A 22,517-nucleotide genomic window follows, 5' to 3' on the forward strand; every position below is an offset into this window, starting at 1 on the left:
GCGCGCTATGTATGTCAATGTCGTAAAAAAATTAATTGTATTTTTATTTTCTTAAAAAATGTAATAAACTGCGAGTGCAATGATAAGCTTAGCATTTTCAACATACATATGTATGTATGTACGGTTAGATATGAACAAGGAAAATTAATTATTATCGTATATTTAGAAATGAACTTTAAAATAATTGTTTATACATTGTCTTAATCAGAATATTTCTTATTATTTTTGACTTCAGTGTTATTGCTTTGGTGCTAGACCGGAGTTGATAGTTTTTGCAAACAAAACCAAGAAAAGACGTTAACTGCGGCTACACCGAACCTATAAACTCTTCGCTAAAAAATTTCTTGTGGCGTAAAAGGGTATAAAACGATCTTTATCTGGGTTTTGACCGGTCAGTTTCTATGGCAGCTATGTGCTATTGTAGTCCGATCTAAACAATTTCTGCGGAGATTGTAACGCTGCCTCGGATAATAATCTATGTCAAATTTCGTGAAGATATCTCGTCAAACTCAAAAGTTTTCCATACAAAAACTTGATTTTGATCGTTTCTGTTTGTTTGGCAGCGATATGAAACAGTAGTCTGATATCGGTGGTTCCAACAAATAAGTTGCTTTATTTTGAGACAGACGGGCATGGCCAATACGACCTAACTGTCCGACATGTACTTGCGGTTGCCACAAATTTCGTGGCAAACATAATAAAATATGTTCAGAGTATGAAAACATATTTAAACAATAATTTCTATATCAATATCAGTTATCAGTTAGTCAAGACTTGTCTGCTTTGTTTCAACTTAACATGCGCCTAAAAATATGCAAACATATTTGTTGAAGCTCAGAATGCTAACGCATTTGCATGTGTTTATATTCAGCAAAGAGAATTTCTGTAATAAAAATTTTTAAGAGAAAGCCGATAAATTTGTTTATAGCTAGAATTCGTACAATTCATTTTGAAAAATTTTAATAGCGCTGCTATCAAGTGAGTAATTTGTACACTTATAGTAGAAAGTATTTACTGAGAAGCTTGCAATGATGAATTAAGTCATATCTATGTATATTTGATGTTTCATATGCTTTGCGTGTATGCCTCTGTATGAGTCATATTTATTCCGTTAATGAAATACAATGCGCTTAGTAACTGTAGGTACTTAAAGTGATGGCATAATTATTTTTATTTCTTATAATTTTAATGTTGCATTTCCGTTAAAATTTGAGGTTTTTCGTTGCGTATCCATAATACAAAAATCTACGAAAAATATTTATTTCTGTTTCCAAGTTTTTTAGTAACGTATATATGTATATCTGTATGATATTGCACACCTCTTTGCATATTCCCACGATTCCATTCACTTAACACACCTTTCCATATAGCCCACTTACATTGTACACTCTTTTAGAGAAGATAAGATTAGATGACATTGATGATGACATTCGAATTTGCGCCTAAACACTTTGAAAGTAACTTGAACAGGGTATATTAATTTGCCACAAAGTTTGTAACACCCAGAAAGAAACGTCGGAGAAAGTATAAATGTATTATAAATGATCAGCGGGCTAGCTGAGTCGATTTAGCCATATCCGTCTGTAAGTAAGCGCACTAGTCCCTCAGTTTTTTCCACGAAGCTGCTCATTTTGTGGAAACGCCGATTTCGGATCACTATAGCATACAGCTGTCACTCAAACTGATCGATCAAAATCAAGTTCTTGTGTGAAAAACTTTTGATTTAACGATTATCTTCATGAAATTTGTCAGATATTATTGTCCAAGGCAGCACTACAATATCCACTCAACTTATACAGATCGGACCACTATAGCATACAGCTGTCATATAAATTGACCGGTCCAAATCAAGTTCATGTACGACAAACTTTCTTATTTGACAATATATCTATTTAAAATTTGGCACAGATTATTGTCCAAAGCAGCGCTACAATCTTCGAACATATTGTTCACATCGGAGCACTATAGCATATGGCTGCCATACAAACTTAACGAGCAAAATCCAGTTCTTGTATTGAAACTATGTTTTGTTTAGGGTATCATAGCTTTGATACAACCGAATTTAACGTTTTGTCTTGACATATTTGTGTTATAACGTTTTTTATTATATTTATTTTCATACAACTTAATATTCTGGTAAATATGTGTTGAGTACTTAAACGCTTTTGTAATTTTCCTAAGACTAATAATCGCAAATAACCAAAGTATATTTCACTTTTTTTAACCTCTAATCAGAAGATCTTGCCACCAATATGCACTCTCTTCTTATTTAGTCTATTATCATGTTACGCTCTTGATAATCTTCTCTTACTCTCAGTATATTCAGCGTTTCGTTCTCGCAAAAATAATGATAAAATTTCATCAAAATAAACATTGTATTGTTTGACGCTTTGGTATAAATGTGCCAAATATTTGCGTATCTTACAAATTTATAACCGCACTTTCGCTGTACAAACTAAGCGCCGTTGATTATGAGAGCATTTGACATGTTTATGTCACAAACTTTTGACAACCATAATGTGAGATAATTTTCCATTGATAAGATAAATAAGGTGCTAAATACTAAAAGCAAACATATGAGCGCGTGTATCTTCGACAAAAATAGAAAACAAAAAGTGACTGATCCATCTCAGCGTTGCCGCAATAGCAACAGTTGCCAAGAGTACAAGTATGTATATTGTGGTGCGCCACAAAAGAAAAACAATAACCTCAAGTCAAGTCAAGTCAACAAGCGCATACAAAATAAGCAACATCGTGCACCGGCGAGAAATCAGCTATTCAGCCGTTACTTACAACAAACTTCCGGCAGCCAACGAGAGCGTTTGAGCATATCAAAACAAAGACAGCAATCGATATACCGTAGAGTAGATGTCTCTTTAGTTTTGGTCATTTGCTGACTGCGAGAGCGCGCTCACCAACTGAGGGCTGCTTGGCAGACTGGCTGGTTGTTTGGGTTGTCGGTTTGTTTGACAGTAGTTGCAGCCGCGAGACCTGCTGAACGTTTCAGCTGTTATTTTTGACTTTACGATTTCAGTCTGAGTTCGAGAATCTAAACAAAATGTTGGCGTGACGGTTGATGTACGCGCGCGTAAGCAACAAAACGTTGATAAAATTTGCAAACTTCATAAAAAAGAAAAATAAACAAATAAGTGCAATCGATAAATGTATGCAGTTAGTTAGTGCGTACTTAATAAATTTTTGTAAAAAAAAATTTTATTAAAAAAAAAAATTTTACTGAAAATTTTTTTCTTGAAAATTAGCTGCAAATTGTTTGCAAGCTTTCATTTGCATTAAAAAGCAGCTGAAGTTTTGTGTAAAAGTGTAAAGTGTATAGAAAGTGCAAAAATTCTTTGGTCAAAGCAGTAAGCATTGCAGATATAGTGAATATATAGTGTGACAGCAACCAAAACAACAAAAATTATATTGAAAAGCATTACATTGATGCCTCAAGTGCCCTTCGATTTCTTTGTTGTCGCGAATTTTGTACACTTGCACTTACATACATACATACATACATACATACATACATACATACATACATACATACAAATATGTGCATAGTATTTGCTATCGTTTGTTTTTGGCTGACTATATTTGTAACCAACGACCGACCGACCGAAGGAGGAATGCACGCGCAAGTCTGCTGCTAAGTTTTGTTTTGACGGCTCACAAACTATCTGTAAAACAACGAGCAAATCATCACTTAATAAATATACATATGTATAATATGGTTGTGTGTGTGCTACTTGTATTCTTATTAAGTGATTTAACGTGTGTAATGAAGTGCACACTACGTATTATCTTATCATTTGCGCTGGTTATGAGCTTAGTGTATTTAAAAAAAAAATTAAAAAAAAAAAAATTTTTTTTAAATAAAAATTGCAATTTTGAACTTTTTCTTATAACATGAGATTTTGGCTTAAGCAGAAACGTTGCTTGCGCTATATTATCTTTATTCCATTATACTATATACATACATATTTACATATACATATGTGTATATTTGTGAAATTCAGCCAAATTCTTAATTTGATTATTTTGCTTTATCAACAAAGGGCAACAACACTTTTAGCGATTTAACCGGTTACCCAAGCAACTATATAGCATGTAAATACATATGGACTTACATATATGTATATATGCATTGTGACGAGTTAGCACACTCTACTCGCCAGCAAAAAAAAAAAAAGAAAAATAATAAGAAAAGATTTTTCGCATGCCTCGCATACAAAATCAATTGTGTTGTTCTCTTGCTATTTTTACTTTTTACGCATTTTTGCATATTTTTCGTCGGTGCAGCCCAGCAGCGCTGGTAGCCGTTGCTATTTGGCCATTATATACATATACACGTATAGAAGGAAAATACCTGCTATATATGTACGTATGTATTTTTGTGTGTGTGCGTTTTTTTTTGTTTTTATTTATTTTTTTTTTTTATAAATAATATCAACGTTGGTTTTAGCAAACGCAACGTGCTTATTTGTTGCTGGCTGACCCATAGTGAAATTTCGTTTGTCGCCAGCCACAATTTGGATAGTCTGTGCCTTTTTGCGTTGGTATCTTCTTCAAAAGCGCACATGTGTTACACTTATAAAACCTTGCCTGGGCATTATAATGAAATGTTAGACTTATAAGTGGATACAAATGTATGGCAATTGATAGCAAATTAGCTACGGCGCTATGTATGAAAATATATCTATGGTACTAAGTAAAAGTGTGGTTTATATAGAAATAAAACAAGAAAAAGTGTTAAGTTCAGCTGTTCCGAAGCTATGCAAGTAATTTGCATTAGAAATAAAAAAGTTGTCATATAAAAACTTGATATTTTTCTGTCAGTTTCTATGAACGCTATATGCTATAGTGGTCGGATCTGAACAATTTCTTCGGATATTGTACCGTTGCCTTAGACAGGAATCCAAGCCGAATTTCGTGAAGATACCCCGTAAAATATAAAAAGTTTTATATACAAAAATTCGATTTTGATCGCTCAGTTTGTATGGCAGCCATATGCTATGATGATCCGATCTGAACAATTTCTTCGAAGATTCTACAGTTGGCTTAAACAGTGATCCATACTAAATTTTGTGAACATAATTCGTCAAATAAAATTTTTTTCATATACGAATTTTATTTGAACGGTCGGTTTGTTTGGCTATATGCTATAGTGGTCCAATTTGATCAACATGTTCGAAGATAGTAGCATTGTCTTGGTTAATACTCTATGTCAAATTTGGTGAAAAGATATTCTCAAATAAAAACAGTTTCTATACAAGAACTCGGTTCTAATCGGTTGTTGGTTTGTGCCAAAATTCATTGCCTACTACATAAACTTAGTTGAGTCAATTTGTAGTCTTTTTCGATTATTTATATTTTTTCAACGATATCAAAATATGTTTGACGTCAGTTATGGCATGCAGTTACGCACGTATACTATTTTCTTCAAATGCTAATTTCTGTCTGTAGGTGACTCATTTCTTTAGTTTACTTTGCAGTAATTCGGACAGAATTTCGTTTTATAAAATTAGCAAACAAAATAATAATTTATTTTGGCCTTGTATTCAGTGAAGAAAAATATATATAAATAAAACAATAAATCTCGAAAACTTCAAAAGCATTTCAAATATTTCTACATAAGCTTCAACTGTCATATAAAAAAATAGTAAATTTCGTTCAAAAAAAGTTTTTGTTTTTTTTAATATATTTTGTTTCAGTATAATTTTTTTTAAATATATATATTTTTTTAAATATACCTATATAAATTTTTTAATATATATTTTTTTATTTTTAATATGTATATATATATTTTTTATTTTTAATATGTATATATATATTTTTTTATTTTTAATATGTATATATATATTTTTTTATTTTTAATATGTATAAATATTTTTTTTTATTTTTAATATGTATATATATATTTTTTTATTTTTAATATGTATATATATTTTTTTATTTTTAATATGTATATGTATATTTTTTTATTTTTAATATGTATATATATATATTTTAATATTTTTTATAATTTATTTTTTCAATATTTTTTTTTTAATATTTAAAAAAATAAAAAAAATATTTTAATTATTATATTTGCAGATTTTTTTGTTTTTCTCTCTTTTTTATATAATTTTAATAATATTATTGGTATTTCTTCGACATATCTATATAAGTGTCAATAAAATATTATTTTCTTATATCTATGTGCGAATTTTTGTAAATTATTTCCAACAAAATTAAAGTTATTTCGGAAAAATTATGTCACAATTATTAGTATATTTATTGTTTTCTATTCTTATCAGTTCCCTTGAGTCAATCATTAAATGGTATCTGTGTTTATAGCGTACTTTTCCAGTAAAATTGTGACAATTTGTTAATCTCTAATGAATATATATAGTTTTGTTTGTGCTGTGTCTGCGTGTAGAATTAATTAAATTTTTATCGAAATCTTAAAAATTGAAAGTAAATATATTGTGGCGAAATCATTTATCAGAATATCTTAAAAAGTCGACGGGTCGACCTGTTGCTTCAATTAAGTTAAATAAGACCTGTTGGGTTACTTCTCATTTACTTGTAGTCTTCAAAGAAACTAATACTTTTTTATTTATTCAAATTTAAAATGACGAGTTGCCTGACTTTCATTTTATAAGTTTTGAGGTTTTTGCTTGCTTTAAGAGCAGTTTGTTGGTTCTCTCAAAAGAGATAGCATATTAATTATATACTTCTAGTTACATGACGTCAATTAATAAATATGTATGTCTCTATGATGCGCCGTTTAATTCTCTTGTTCACTTTATTACTCACTAACCGTTACTCTGCAAGCCGCTGTCTTTTACACCCCACAGCTTATAGGAAAAACCCAGTTCCGATAAGCTTGTTTACCATTTTACGAACATTTTATATTACACTATGCTGTAATAAATTTTTATCTAGTTCGAGTGTTTTGTATGTACATATGTATGTAGATCACACTATAATTATGTATTACGAAACTATAACACCCACTATGTCTAATAAATCAGGAACCCAAGAAACAAAAAAAAAATATTTTTCGTGCTAATTTAGCTGGATCTTGTTTTAAGGTATTGTTAGAGGAGAGTGACAGCTTCACCCGTAATTGGTAAATTTTAGTTATCTACTGCATCCTCGCGCAATATATTAATAGGTTCGAAAACTTTCTTCTTGTTCATGTAGAGGTCGCAGAATTTCCCCAAAAAATTTGAGGATTGCTGTTGAGTTTACAGTTCTTTGTTGGCTAAAAATCCAGGCTCCTTTCGTTTACGACAACTTGACTGTACGCCGAAATAGTTTTACATATCCATAAACGTTGTTGCATCGGTAGAATAGATGTATTCCTCAAATAATTGGGAGCAATGCTGACGAGTTGATAGTCTTTTGCAATATCTGGATTTATGTAGTTCCGATTTCCGGAACGAACGTGGGATAACTATGCTATTTTCCTCCAATAACTTTCTTAACAAATTTTTAATTAAAATTTTTCCAATCTTCTATAAGGTTTGATAGACGTTTGCAATATTCGGTTACGTGGACCCGATTTTCGTTGGAACGAATGTTAGATAGATCTTCTATATACTGCTAATGATAACTTTCTCAGCTTAAGAATTCGATATTTTTAAATTTCCTGTAAATTCTGATAGTATTTTCAATATATGAGTTCGTTTCGGTTACATCGAACCGATTTTCGTAAGAAAAAATGTTTTCCTAGTAATCTTAAATAAAGTAAGTAAACTTAATTTTTTTTTTAGTTCTCTGTAAATTCTTCTGAAAATCATTTATAGATCTACTTGGTACTTAAGTGTTCTTACTTTTTATTATTCTTAACCTCTAGTTATTGAAGATGAGTTTTATCGCTCTTTTGCGCACCATGCCATATATTTATACCCTGCACAGAGTATATTAAGTTTGCCACGTTGCTTGTAACACCCCGAATGAAACATCGGAGATTCTATAAAATGTATATATAAATGATCAGTGTGACGAGTGGCGTCGATTAAGCCACGTCCATCTGTCTGCATATACGCGAACTGGTCCATCAGATTTCGAGATATCGATCTGGAATTTCGTTCGCGTCCTTTAATCCCCAGAAGCTGCTGATTTGTCGGAAGCGAAGTTATCGGACCACTATAGCATATAGCTGCCATACAAACTGGACGATCAAAATCTAGTTCTGGTATGGAAAACTTGTTTTTTTGCCGATATATCTTCACGAAATTCGGCATAAATTATTGTCCAAGGCAACGGTACAATCTCCATTGAAATTATTCAGATCCTGTCACTATCACCATCCAAATTAAGTTCTTGTATGTAAACTTTTTTATTTGTAAAGGGAATTAAAGCTTCGTTGTTCCGAAGTCAATGTGTTTTTTTGTTATTTCATTCTATGCTTTAATTCGATTACTTCAACAATTTACTACCACTGCAAGAACAATAACAAACACATTGTTTTCTATATTTGTAAAGCAGTTACTAACAGTCTAATACATAGCTACTGCGGGTAGTCAGCCAAAGTTAAGTGATAGTTTCCTTGCTTGCGGTAAATTTAGTTGTGACCGCATTGGCGGACCGCTGCTGGCTTTGTTCATCGGATGTTTTAGAAATACAAAATGCATACTTGCTGCTGGCTTTGTTCCACCAATGATTTACACATATGTACATATATACAACATACATGCTTAGAAGCGTAGATTTTTGGCTTTTGGTCTGCAGTTGTGAGCCAAAGTACACACATATACATATATCTATCTAACTAGAATTGCAACATGTATACCGTATATGTATGCATGAATATTTGTATGTGTCTGTGCATGAATGACGACAATTGTAGCAAACTGCTGCGCCAATCACATTGTTGATTTCCATGTAAATTTTCACTATGCAACTTTGCTTTTTGCCTTTTTATCATCTATCTATCTATCTTTCTATTATCCTATTCGTGTTCGTCGTGTTGTTACTAGTATTGGTGGGGGGCTCCTATTAGCGTTAGCGTCGCTGTGTGGCAAACAATGAAGCCGGCCGCCGCACCATTTGGCCGTTGCACAATTGTAAATGTTGTAAATTGCCGTCATAGTGACAAATGCATTCTAACGACTTGCCACCATTCGAGGTGCTGCTGTTGGTGAATGGTGGGGTGCCACTACAAGGCCTTCCAGCTTGATTGCAAAGGGCGCATACAAAGGCAGCGAATTGCGGCGGGGAGCAGTTTGTGAATGGTTTATTGTAAAGTGCCATACTTTAGGCATATGCATATACAGTGGCTGCAAATAGTCGGTCGCCTATAATTTTCGATAGTTTGTATATTATAGTATACATAAGTGGACCAAAATTCAGAAATATTCGAAAATGAATTCAAGTTTGCTTAGCTCGGGGACATCTAATGGCAATCGTATGCAGAGTTGTGGTACGCTTTGATTGTCCAGCTTCTTGCAACTTTATTGTTTGGTTGTAGTTTTCAGCAAAACTTAATATAACAATATATAATCTTATCGGATGACTTTAAATATAAGAATCATATATCAAGGCTATAACTCTCAAGCTGAATAAAAAATATATATCAGTAGATTCTTGAAGAGTTAAACCTGAAAATTATGGGAACATCTTATACTTTTTTCTACTAACTATCTATATTTTCAATATAAAACAGTTATTAACTTGTTTCACAAACAATATTCGAGATTTGTTTTGAAACATTAAACTCTTGATAGAAGAGCAAAAATATAAAAATAGTTCAAAACAAATTATAAAAAAAAATATAAAAAAATTGTATAAAAAAAAAGAATTATAAAAATATAAAAAAAAAAGAAATAAAAAATAAAACAAAATAAAAGTAGAGTATATAAATTAAAAAATGAAATGAAAATAGTTTAAATAATTAATTTGACACGAATATATACGAACATGTACATGTATGTATATTATTTTTTGGAAATATTTTAACAATATTGAAGCTGAAATTAATTTTTAAAGCATTTGAATGTCAATTTATCTTTAAAATTTTTAAACTTAAATTTACTTAAAAATATTTTTATTATATTATTAATTTATATAAAGTTTTGTTATATTATTTAATCTTAAAAAAATTAATTTTTTAAAAAAAATATATATACGTTTTTTGGTGAAAATTTATAACACGACCATTTTGTTCTCCAATACAGTTCTATATTTTCAGGTTTTGTTCACATAATGAAATAATTTCACACATTTTTGCAATTCTTATTAACAAAAATTATTTAAGAATGCGACAAGTCAGTGCAAATACATAGTTTTATACGAACAGTTTTATAAGGCACTGTAAATACCTACTACTTTCAATTTCGCAGTTATGTAAGTGGAAGAAATATAATATTATATTAGGAGACAAATAATTGAAAATTGAGGCGAAACTTGCATTACTAGGTGTTATACGAATATTTTTTTGGGCCACTGTATATACCTACAACTTAAAACTTGTACATTTTGTGTGTATAGAAAATAGAAAGTGAAAAACTGAGCCGAAATTATATTTACTAATCTTTGTACGACAATTTTTTGGAGACACTGTATGTACCTTACTTTTGTAAATTATGCATTAAAAACAATGTAAAATGAAATAATACTTCGAAATTGAGCCAAAATTTGTGTTACAAACTGTTATGCGAACACTTTTTGGAGCCACTGTGTGTACCTATTACTTCACATTTGTACATTTTCTATGCATGGAAATTGAAAGTGAAACAATAATCCAAAACTGAGTCGAAACTTGCATTATAAAAATGTATACCAATACTTTTTTGAGCCACTGTATGTGCCTACTACCAAAATTTTGTAGATTATGTGTCACAAAAAAATTTTAAATTAAAATATAGTTCGAAACTGAGCCAAACTTTGGACGTCAAAGTGTTATACGTACACTTTTTTGAGCCACTGTATGTTCTTATGGTACTACTGTACATTTGCCCACTATGTTTGTATGGAAATTAAAAGTGAAAAAAGCACACTTCAGAACATCTGAATAGACGCACAATTGTCGCGCTGGCGGATGTAAAGTTCAGCAGCCGCGACTTGCATTTGAGTAATTGGCGCTGAAAGCGACTTTGCGTGCATTCATTAACAATTTACAAATTTTCATTCCAATAGCAACACGCTAGCTAAATGTACTAGCCTTTCAACAATAATAAAAAGACACAGTTAGCGTGCGTATGGGCCAGAACAGAAGATGTGAGCAACCAGCTGAAAGCCACTGGGCAGTCACTTTTGCAAAACACACACGCATACATACTATACATAGATTTGTAGATGTGTTGTAACAACAGTACCGGTTGTTGGACACACCTGCCGCTTTTGTGGTGCCGCTGGTCGTATTTTTGTTGTTGTTGTAATTTGTTTCTGAAATTGTTGTTGTTTTTGATATTATTGTCATTTTTATTAAAATTGTTTTTTTTTTTTGCATTATTGTTGTTGTTGGATTTATTGTTGTTGTTGGATTTATTATTGTAGTTTTTGGTATTATTGTTGTGGTTTTACTATCATTGCTGTATTTTTGCACGTGTTGGCGAAAATAACAACAACAACTGTCATTAAAGCGAACGGTACAAGCTAAAGTATCAACCAACCCTACTGTTCAAACAGCCACACCACAAGCCATTATCGATCAATAATTTTCTTGTATGAAAAAGTTGTTGCAACCCCAGCAGTTGTGTGTGTTGGTGGTGGTGTTGTCAGGCTAGAAGCCGCTATGTTGACAGCTGAATTTATAACTACTAGCCTACACGAGCACTTAGTGTCCTTCAACTAGGTACATAAGCTACATGCCTACATACATATGTACATATGTATAGTACATAGACCACCATTTTTACCTCTCATGAATGTTGTGATCCTTTCGCTGTGTAAACAACACATGTCCTAGGCGCTAGTATTTGGCTAGACGCCATAAAGCGTAGAGCTTTTAAGCAGCCAACGCGTTAAGCGCATATCTGTCTACATAAATACATACTGCCATATATGTATGTGTACTTGCATTAATTGCCGTGTTTAACATGCAGGCGTGCATGTCTGCGCACCATAACCGGCGCTGCACGCACGCACACAAATACATACTTACTTATGTGTATGTATAATTGAGAATGGCGTCATATTTTGCACAAAATATTACTTTCTCCATAGGCCTACACCATACACTTACGGTACTTACAGTATTCGCACGCCTTGTACAATGTCATGTGTCCTTGATATTTTTATTAAATGTTAAAAACACTTACTCTCTCACATCTCTCGTGCGAACTTTTCAGCAAACTACAAACACTTACTATTGTTGCTTTAAATGTTTCGCCGACAAGTTTTCCGCCACCCCACCCACTCTCTCTTTCTCTCCCTATCCATTCAAGAAGTCTTACGCTTATTTCGTTTCTTATTAAATGCCGCTATTGTTGTTGTTATTCTTACAAAGTGTTGCGGCGCGCAAATTATCCACTTCCGGTTGTTGGGTGACAAATGCCCGCTGGCACTTGCATGCCAATCGTGTGACGAAGTCGAAGTTATGGCAGCTGAATTGACCCCAAAACACATTAAGAGATCAATTATTGTGTGTTTGTAATCGTTTTTTTTTTGTGTTCCTTAAATACTGTTAAGCGGCAGCTGCGCGCTTGGACAATATGCTTAAGTACAGTGGTGTGACAAAATAATGGGAAAAATTTGCATTGTTCTATCATTAACGAGGCTCAAGTTCGTCTGATTTTGTAATTTCAAAATCAGTCAGCTGATGCTGATGGAGTTTTAACATTCAGAGTTCAGCAAAGTTTCAAGAAAAATTTTCACTAAAGGTGTTCCCAAAATGTATAGTACTGGTTCGAAATTCCAGATTGATTTCGAAATTACGATTGAAAAAAGGTTTTAAGAAAAGCTTGATCTAAACGTTGATCTTCCCAATATTTTCAGAGCTGCTTAAAAATTCCTGATAAATTGCAGTACTGGTTCGATATTCCAGATCATATTTGGATAAACCATCGAATTTGTGCGATTTTGATTGTAAAATTGAAAAAAAACTTTAGAAAAGCTCGATCTAAAACTTGGTGTTCCCAAAATTTTTAATGTTGTTTCAAAATTCCTAATCTTATTGGGAAAAAGCGTCGAATTTTTGCGACTTTAAAACTAAGATTGAAAAAAAATCTTAAGAAAAGCTTAATCTTAATTTGATCTTTCCAAAATTTTCAGTTCTGTTTCGAAATTCCAGATCGTATCGGGTTAAATAAAAATCAGGAAAATCGAGTAGGAATAACCTCGAACTAAGTCCAAATAACCTTGAACTAAGTTTGAGTAATTTTGAACAAAAAAAATCTTTCAAAAAATCACATGGGTACTACAACACATGCACTTAGTTTTCATATAAAGTCCTCTCACTGGATAAAAATCATTCAAATTAACCTCCAGTATTAATAAATTGAACAGATTTTAAAAGCTCAAGACGAGAAGCCCTCCCACTTCGGATTCAAGTAAGCTGTATATTCTCAAATGAAATAATATAGCACCAATTGGACCAATTAAAGGTTTTTACGACAAATTCAAGATCTCTAAGCTTGGCCTAGGATTATTTTCTAAAAGCCTTTTTAAAGCTTTCTTCAAAAGCTTTTACTTTTGATATTCTATTAAATTTCAAAGCTCTGTGAATATAATTTGTTAAATCTACATAAAATATTTCATGAAATGTTTCCCGTTATGATATTATTTTCTAAGAGCTTTTTTAAAGCTTTCTTAAAAGCTTGCTTTCAATTCACATTTGACATTTTATTAAATTTTAAACCTCAGAATAAAATTTATTAAACAATATAATTTTTTGAATATTATTCATACCTCCGTTATGGTTATATTTTCTAAAAGATTTTCTAAATCTTTCTTTTCAAAAGCTTTGACTTCACTATTGACATTTTATGGAATTTTAAACCTCTCTGAATATAATTTTTTAAACGTTCATATAGTATTTCACAAAATTTTCTGCTTTCCTTCACCTTTCTTCAATTGAATGAGCACAGCGCCATCTATCGCAACATTTATTTTATGCATCATCGCCGCGTCGTCTACTATGTATTAGAGAAGACCTGAAAACTGTCCGTACTGTTCCCAAGTTTGCTCAACATATTTTCAAGTAATTTTGTGTCACTCGAACAATGCCACAGATTGCTTTCTACCACATCGTAAAGTTCTTAGAAAATCAAAAACAAATTTTTAAATTGTGTCAGGCTACATTCGCACAACAACAACATCGCTATTTGTAGTAATTTAACAATATTTTTCTTCTATTTATTTATTTCACACTTTTATTGCCTGCCTCACAGTTCTGTTCTGGCATTTGAATTTTTATGGTCTTTACTGCTGTGCTTTGTAAGATTCTACAATTAGCGTAGTGCTAAAAATTTTACTCTTCACATAAATCAACAAAACAATTCACATAAATTAAGTTTTATTAATATTCGTGTTGAAGTTAAGATTTTCTATGCTTCTTGCTACTAAAAATTGCCCGACGCATTTCACTTTACATAGTTTGTTTGTTTAGCTTGATAAAAGGCCTAAATGGGTATAATAGAGTGAACATATGTGTAAATACTTAGATTAGCATACCTACATATGTATATGTTTGTGTGGTGTATTTAGTACCTATAGATTGGCTTTTTGCCTTCAGTAAGATAATGATCTCTTAGTGCAGCTTAAAAATAGAGATATCGGACCCCAATAACGGTTACTGCTAATACAACACTAAGCTATCACAACAAAACTTAGCTCGTATAAAACTCGCGATTTGTGGGAATTTGTTTTCAGAAATGTCCGTAATTGGTCTAATATAATATAGAATTGCATCCCTCCATCCGAATTTTTACTATACATACCTATATGTGGGTCAAGAATTGAGAAATCTTGATGAAATTCTGGTCACTGTTGTTTCACTTACACTCACCTTTGGATTATATCGGATCGGACCTAACATAATCTAAAATCCACGTATACTGAATAAATGTATTTTCGCCCTTCCCTTAAAGTTGTATACTGTACATATCGGTTAGTAGGAGTTGTATCCCTATAAAATTTTGTGGGAGTACGTGTTTTATGTAAAGACAGGAAAATTGGAGGATTATTGCATTTTAGTCCCACATTTTTCGCGATATCGATCTGAAATTTTGCACACGTTCTTTGCTGCCTAACAAGCTGCTAATTGGTCGGAAGCGCCGATATTGCACCACTATAGCTTATAGCTGTCATAAAAACTGGCCCATCAAAATCAAGTTCTTGTATGGAAAACTTTTTTATTTGACGATGTACAACGATAAGAAATTTTTCAGAATGGACCGATTTAACATATAACTGCCATATAAACTCACCATTGAAAATCAAGCTAAAGATCGTTTGTATTATCTTTTATGCTATAAAAAATGCACCTGGGAAGTGTATTATAACATAGCTTCGTTCTAACCGAAGTTCACGTTTTTACTCGTTTTCTATTATTTTTGCAAACATTTCATTGCACTTGTATAAATTAAACGAAATTAAAAAAAATATTTTGTCAAATTTTTCTAATTTAATTTATTTACAAAATTTCACACCTCCATCTTAATAGACTTTGATTATTTTTTTTTATATTTTTCCAACGTTTACCACATGCGTGTTCAAATCAATTATGTTTCACTTACCTAGGTCAACATGAAAACAATATCATTGACCTACACGCACAAACAAATTGATTCAATTAATAAGAAGTGCGAAATTTATAAAAATTTTGTCGAGCGTAAAAACGTTAATTTTACTATTGAGCTACTTGTATGTCATAGCATGCTAACTGATCCTAAAAAATTTATATTTGATTAAATTCGTTGAGTATATGAAACCCTTTGTTTTCTGGCTCGCTGGCATTCACAATGTCAATAGAAAAATTTATTTAATAATTGAAACAAGCGTGAATGCGTCACTGCTTATAAGCGCTTGTAAGAGTCGCTGCTCTGCCCGGACTTCTGTATTTTGTGCAATTTTTATTGATACGTCACTTTGACAGCTCTACTTAATAGGGGTGAGTCGAGTTGCTAAACTTTTTTTTGTTTTTAATTTTTTTTTTTAAATACTAGCTTCGAGCATGAAATTGTTTAGTTTATTTATAGCATTTTCATATTCTTGAATTGCAAATTCGTGTTTATAGTTCTGCGCAGAGAAAGCGGGAAATATCGTAGTACCCCTTTTAAGTGGTTCAGCTGTTTTATGGCGTTAATTTACAGTTTCTATTAAATTTTGTTGAGTTCTCGGCTCCAGCTTGCTTCCTTACGCTAATTATCGGAGTCACTTACACACACATACACACACGTGTCATACACTCTTGCTACCGTCTACCCGAACTCACGCTCTTGCTAATGGTTTGCTAGCGCACATTTTTCATTTCAATTCATTTTTAGGGCTGTTTTTTCTAAGTTATGTGGGCATGTCAGTAGTTAAATGTAGTTATTATACTCTAAATACATAAACTACACCAATAATGTTTTAATTACTTTACTTTTTTTTTTTTTGCTCTTTGCATGGTATTACATATGTAGTGCTGTTGAAATTCTAGCTGTCAAATGGCCATTGGGCCGACGTTGTGTCGTGTGCCATACAACAGCAATGCACACTTAGGCATTCATGCCTCACTAACTGGTCGCCTGCCTCACTGTCGCGCACATTGCCTGCCGGGCCATTATAATAATTAGTTTACTTAGGTAATATACCATATTTACAAAGGGCCGCATATATTTACATATTCCATATTCTAGTATCACTTTTTGCTGACATAAAAGTGGTATTTATCGAAACTATATAGTCGGCTTGGTTGATTTCTCTCTGAATTTGACTTCTGAACACTCTCTCTTTAAGCTTTCCAATCATCACATTTGAACTGTGCGATCTTCATATTTATTTATATCTAATAGAATTAACAAAAAAGAGAAAAATTGCATTTAAAAATCTTCGGAGTGTAAGGTTCTAGAGAGTATGTAGATATTTATCGAATCTCCGCAATCGAAATCATTTAGATTGAGTACAATCTACAAAAAAGAGATGTATTGTGTCCAAAAAGACCGGAGCTTTAAGGTTATACAGAAATAAAGATATTTATCGAAAATGTGTAATCGATTGTATTGATTTTTTTTTGTGATGATAGGTTTGTTGACTCTCTGCAGTTGATATGTAAATTTCGAATTCGTTAATACTTGAAAAAACATTCGTTAAAGAACTCTTCTGTCCATAAAATATCGAAGTCTAAGGGTCTACAGTGAACATATTTTACAAAGTCAACTTTCTACAAACACATTTTAGCTTAAACCAAATCAAATCCGCTATCTTAGCTCCGTAGAGCATACTGCTGTCCATTCTTTTCGACAAAGAGCATTATTGCGCCTCTTTTGCCATCAACGCAGATAAAATCATTTTCATATCCCGACTACGATCCATAATTCCAGATTTCTTCTGGTACCAAAAACTGTCCATATACTGCTGAGATCACCATCGACAGTTGAGCTCTTCGCGATTGCTCGGTGTCCTAGAAGTTTGAATTTCCGCCTTGTGAGAATTTTATGAATACACATTTTTGGACAGTGGCCGTCATACAGCAGGCAAAAACGTAGCGCTGGAAGACAGTCTATTCAAAAATGATTTAAAGCTCTTAGAATCATATATTTCTGAATCGAGATAAGAGAACGATGCCGCAAAACTGACTAAGAGTGGTTATTTAACCACTTCCGGGACACGCTAATGCCGAGTCAATAAATTTTCGCATAAATATATGTCAGTTATAACCGCAGGTATATACCGATAATCTTTTGGACTTCGCTATATGCAGCAAAAATATAATATGTTACAAATATAAAAAAATTCCATCATGTTCTTGACTAAAACTCCCAGCTTCAGTACTGCCCTTCTTCTAAGATGAAAAAAAGAACCCTAGAGGGTACTTCCGAACTTGTTTCCATTTAATTAATTCTTACTGACCATTTCTAATTCAATTATCATATTTTTCCTTCCCTTTATGCCATAAATTTCCTAGTCAGTATTATGAGCATGAGCTACAACACGTCGACTAGGCTTAACTTGCTGATCTAGCATAACTATTTATACTACAGCAAATATTTATTATCCCTACGGTAATTTCGGTTGCCATCGCCTGAAGCCCCAGCACCACTCTTCTACCCTAACCACAGTATTTTTCGCCACTAACACGCGTCTCTTGTGTCTGCTCGTCGTATACTTAATGACGCTGCTTATAGATTTATTACACCTAATGCATAAGAGCTTAGAACCAAGTGCAACACTGCCATAATTTCATATTTATGACTGCAGTCACCACGGCACGGTCACCCTCAAGCCACGGCCTGCAATGCTTAGCCTTACTTCGACTTGCGCACATACATATACCTACATGTATTATTATTTAGTATATATATATATACTAAATAGTTAGTTAGTTCGACCGTCGTTAGTGATATGCGCTATCGTTGCAATTTCATCTCGCTGCGCAATGCGGCGACATCCCGTACACGAAGTAAGCAGCTGATTGCGAACGCGCTGACTTGGACGTTAACGTCGCAAACACGCTCATTCGGTTTCTCGTTTTGCCGCGCCAATAATGCAAATTTACATCGGTCGCGTCGTGTTGGCCCAACAGTGCCAATTTGCGGCTGCTGATGTCCAGCTCCAGCGACATGCATTCATACTTGAATGGCGTCTTGCGCTTTTATGACTAATGCTGGGCCGCTTGCGCCCCAACGCGGGGCCATCTCTTATTGTTTGTGCATTATTTACTGTTCCTATTTGTATGCTTGTTTTGCATCTTATTTGTTTTGCGCGAAATTCACACATTTACACTGTGCTACCAAGTGCACTTTTGAGACCTTTACTCATATTCCTTTATTGCCTGCGTCTATTTTGGTTGTCGGTACGCGAATAGTCATTACTTCATATGTAAGTATATTCTGCAGCAACAAGTGTTTGTCATGCGCTAAAATTCACTCATATCTCTTAAAAGTATGATATTCTTGCTAGTCGCTCTTGCCTGAACCCCACTTTGTTAACTCAAAATGCTCTTTCCATTAGCGCGTTTTGCCACTGCACGCGTTTTTCACTCGTTTTTCCTTTTATTATACTCTCGCAACCTGTTGCTACAGAGTATAATAGTTTTGTTCACCTAACGGTTGTTTGTATCACCTAAAATTAATCGAGTTAGATATAGGGTTATATATATATAAATGATCAGGATGAAGAGACGAGTTGAAATCCGGGTGACTGTCTGTCCGTCCGTCTGTCCGTCCGTCCGTGCAAGCTCTAACTTGAGTAAACATTGAGATATCTTTATGAAACTTGGTAGACATATTTCTTGGTACCGTGAGACGGTTGGTATTGCAGATGGGCGTAATCGGACCACTGCCACGCCCCCAAAACGCCATTAATCAAAAACAAATAACTTGCCATAACTAAGCTCCGCAATAAGATACAAGACTGTTATTTGGTACACAGGATCACATTAGGGAGGGGCATCTGCAGTTAAAACGTGGGCGTGGTCCCGCCTCTAATAGGTTTAATGTGCATATCTCCTAAACCGCTAATGCTATAATATTATATAATAATTTCTTTTCATGTTTCTATGTCATAGTGCGAAAATGGGCGAAATCGGACTACAACCACGCTTACTTCCCATGTAACACCATTTTCAATTCCATCTGATTCTTTCACTTTCCACTATGCAAATCAGGTAACAATGATTATATCGGGGTAAAACTTTGCGTGAATAATGCAATTAAAGTATGCCACCTTGCGGCCAAAAATTGTCTAAATCGAACCAAAACTGTTCAAACCCCTAAGTACTAAATATGTGGACCCCAGTGCCTATAGTTGACCTTCTACCGAAAATATCAGTCAATCCACAAAGAAATCTCAAACGAGTATACCATTTGACTTTGCGAGAGTATAAAATGTTCGGTTACATCCGAACTTAGCCCTTCCTTACTTGTTTTTTATTACTATTGTTCCCATTATAATCTTTCGCTGTGCTATCTCTTCAATAATATTTTTTTGTTATTTTTTTTTTATTCCTTTTTGTATTAAATTTTTATGACTTCAATGACCCGGCCGGTGCACGACGACGAATATTGCTGTTATTGCTCGTATCAGCGAAAAATTTACCTACTATATATAATATATAAAACAAATCATCTACATATATATATTTATATATATGCCTGTATGTGACAATCGTTGCTAATTTGTTTATAATAAAACTAAACAGCGCTCTAAAGTTATTGTTCACTTGTGTTTGCTGCATTTAAATTATCCGCATAAAGGTACTTTTCATTGTTTTGTTGGAAAAATAGAGTTTTTATGCGCTGATAGCATTTCTAAGCGTTAGTTTTTCATAAAATATTCATAAAATAGTTTATATTGTGCCTACGAATATTGAAAATGATTACCTTATGACTCGCTGATATCTGGGTATTAGTTATCTCGCTAAATTAAATTTTATGATCGATTATTGTGTGTTTTTGGAGAAAAATTTGCAGCATAACGGTTATAATTTTATAAATTTTTTGATGAAATACTTCGAATATGTATGCTAGTCGGAAGTGGCACTGTTTGTGCTATAAGGCACGTAAGGCAAAACTTCCTAGCCAAATAGTTTTGTGTGAAAAGTAGAAGAATAATTTCTTTTTGAAACTATTTAGCCTTTTAAGAATTGATATTGACGTTAGAAATCAAAGAGTTGCTAAAAAGTTGCTTTTAACTCTTTCTTTTGACAGTAACTTGGGCTCCATCTTCAGTTTTAAAAAAGTAAAATCCAGATTTTTGCACACCGGCAAATTTCGATTATTAATGTACCCGGTAATTCAGAATTTTGGCTTACCGATAAAGTTTGCGAAAGCTTAACAAGAAGCCATTTTTTTAAACACAATTATTATTATTTTTCGTGTAACATTTTGCCAGATAATTTTCTAATGTTTATTGAACGTAAATGGCAAACACATGTGCTCACTTCGACAGTTGGTTTGACAGCTAGCAGCCCTCTAGGAAATTCAATATCTCCAAAAAGCAACCTCCATTTCTGAGTCATATTTGATACATTTTTTAGTGGAAAAAAATTGTATATTAATTTTTGCGCTTTCCCTCTTAAGGTCTATCAGTTATTTTTTGATTATTTCTCTATCACTAAATCCATTTTTATTTTAATTATGTCAAGAACTTTAGTTAGAGTCTAGAGCTGTAGAAAAAGGTCCTAACAAACGTATGCTGGGAGTATGGAAAAATTAGTAAATTTTTTCAGACTAAATTAAACACATTTTTGAATGTTTAAAAAATTTGCTTACCATCTGGCTAGAAAATGGCGATTACTAGGCCAATTTTCGGCATAGCATTATTCTACAGGCAACGGAAAGCTAGTGCTATCTGAAAGGCAATAAAAAACACTATCCTGCTTAAACTAACTTTTGCTAGGAAATTATATAAGTTTTTAGTTCTACATAAATTTTTGGCAAAATGTTGGAGAAGGTTGAATTTTCGACCGAAAAAATGAGTTTACAGCTTCATAGTGCTTCATAAATAAAAATTTACAAAATAATCTTACTGTTAAATATTCATGTAAATACGTATGATAGTCTCTCGTGTATTAATATCGCCTGGTAATGTTTTTAGAACCTTAAAGTATAGTTTAAAATATACTCGTATATGTATAGAAATGATCAGCGTGACGGGCTTAGTTGATTTAGCCATTTCACTCTCTTCATCTGTCTGCATATACCCGAGCTAGTCCCTCAGTGTTTGAGACAACGATCTGAAATTTTGCACATGCTTTTTTCTCAAAATAAAGCAACTTATATAGGTCAATAGAAAAGGTCTATCCAGGTAGCTGCGCATTTGTTGGAACCGTCGAAATCGGATCATTATAGCATATAGTTGCCATACAAACTGAACGATCAAAATCCAGTTCTCGAATGGAAAACTTTTTTATTTAACGAGTCATCTTCACGAAATTTGGCCCAGAATATAATCTAAAGCAGCATTATAATCTCCGAATACATTTTTTACATCGGATAGGTTTAACATATAGCTGCCATATAAACTGACCAATCAAAATCACGTTCTTGTATGGAACCTATTTTATTTGACAAGATATCTGCAGGATATTACGCTTGGATTATTACTCAAAGCATTACTATAAATTATACTGATAAGTTTTTTTAGATCGGAGCATATAGCTGCCATACAAACTGATCGTTCAAACTGCAGTCCTTTTATGGAAATTTTTGTATCTTCTAACTAAAAATATTATATATAAAAATATTTCTACCGCTTTAGCGAGAAATAAATTTATTTTTTATTATATGTAGTATATGTGCTTTTACGGAAAAAATTCGTAAATGAAACTTTCAAAAAAAAAAAATTATCGTTAGAAACTTACCAAGGCTAAATTACGATACAAATTGTGGCTTCAACTTTCCAGATATCGTTCTTTTCAATAAGTTGTTTTAAATTTCAAT

General features: G+C 32.9%; 1 protein-coding gene across 3 annotated transcripts in view; it reads left to right on the forward strand.

Moving 5' to 3' along the window:
* The window catches only part of step (cytohesin steppke), a 112,834-nt gene that overhangs the window by 42,522 nt on the left and 47,795 nt on the right, over positions 1 to 22,517 (forward strand). The window contains exon 7 of one of the 3 annotated variants that reach the window (XR_004978066.2): positions 236 to 429. The exons of the other annotated variants lie outside the window; for them this stretch is intronic. The gene's annotated coding sequence lies outside the window, so the exon portion shown is untranslated. Of the gene's footprint in view, positions 1 to 235; positions 430 to 22,517 lie in introns of those variants that run through there. 3 annotated transcript variants of the gene reach the window in all.

Source organism: Bactrocera oleae, chromosome 3 (assembly GCF_042242935.1).
Source record: "Bactrocera oleae isolate idBacOlea1 chromosome 3, idBacOlea1, whole genome shotgun sequence".
Taxonomy (NCBI): domain Eukaryota; kingdom Metazoa; phylum Arthropoda; class Insecta; order Diptera; family Tephritidae; genus Bactrocera; species Bactrocera oleae.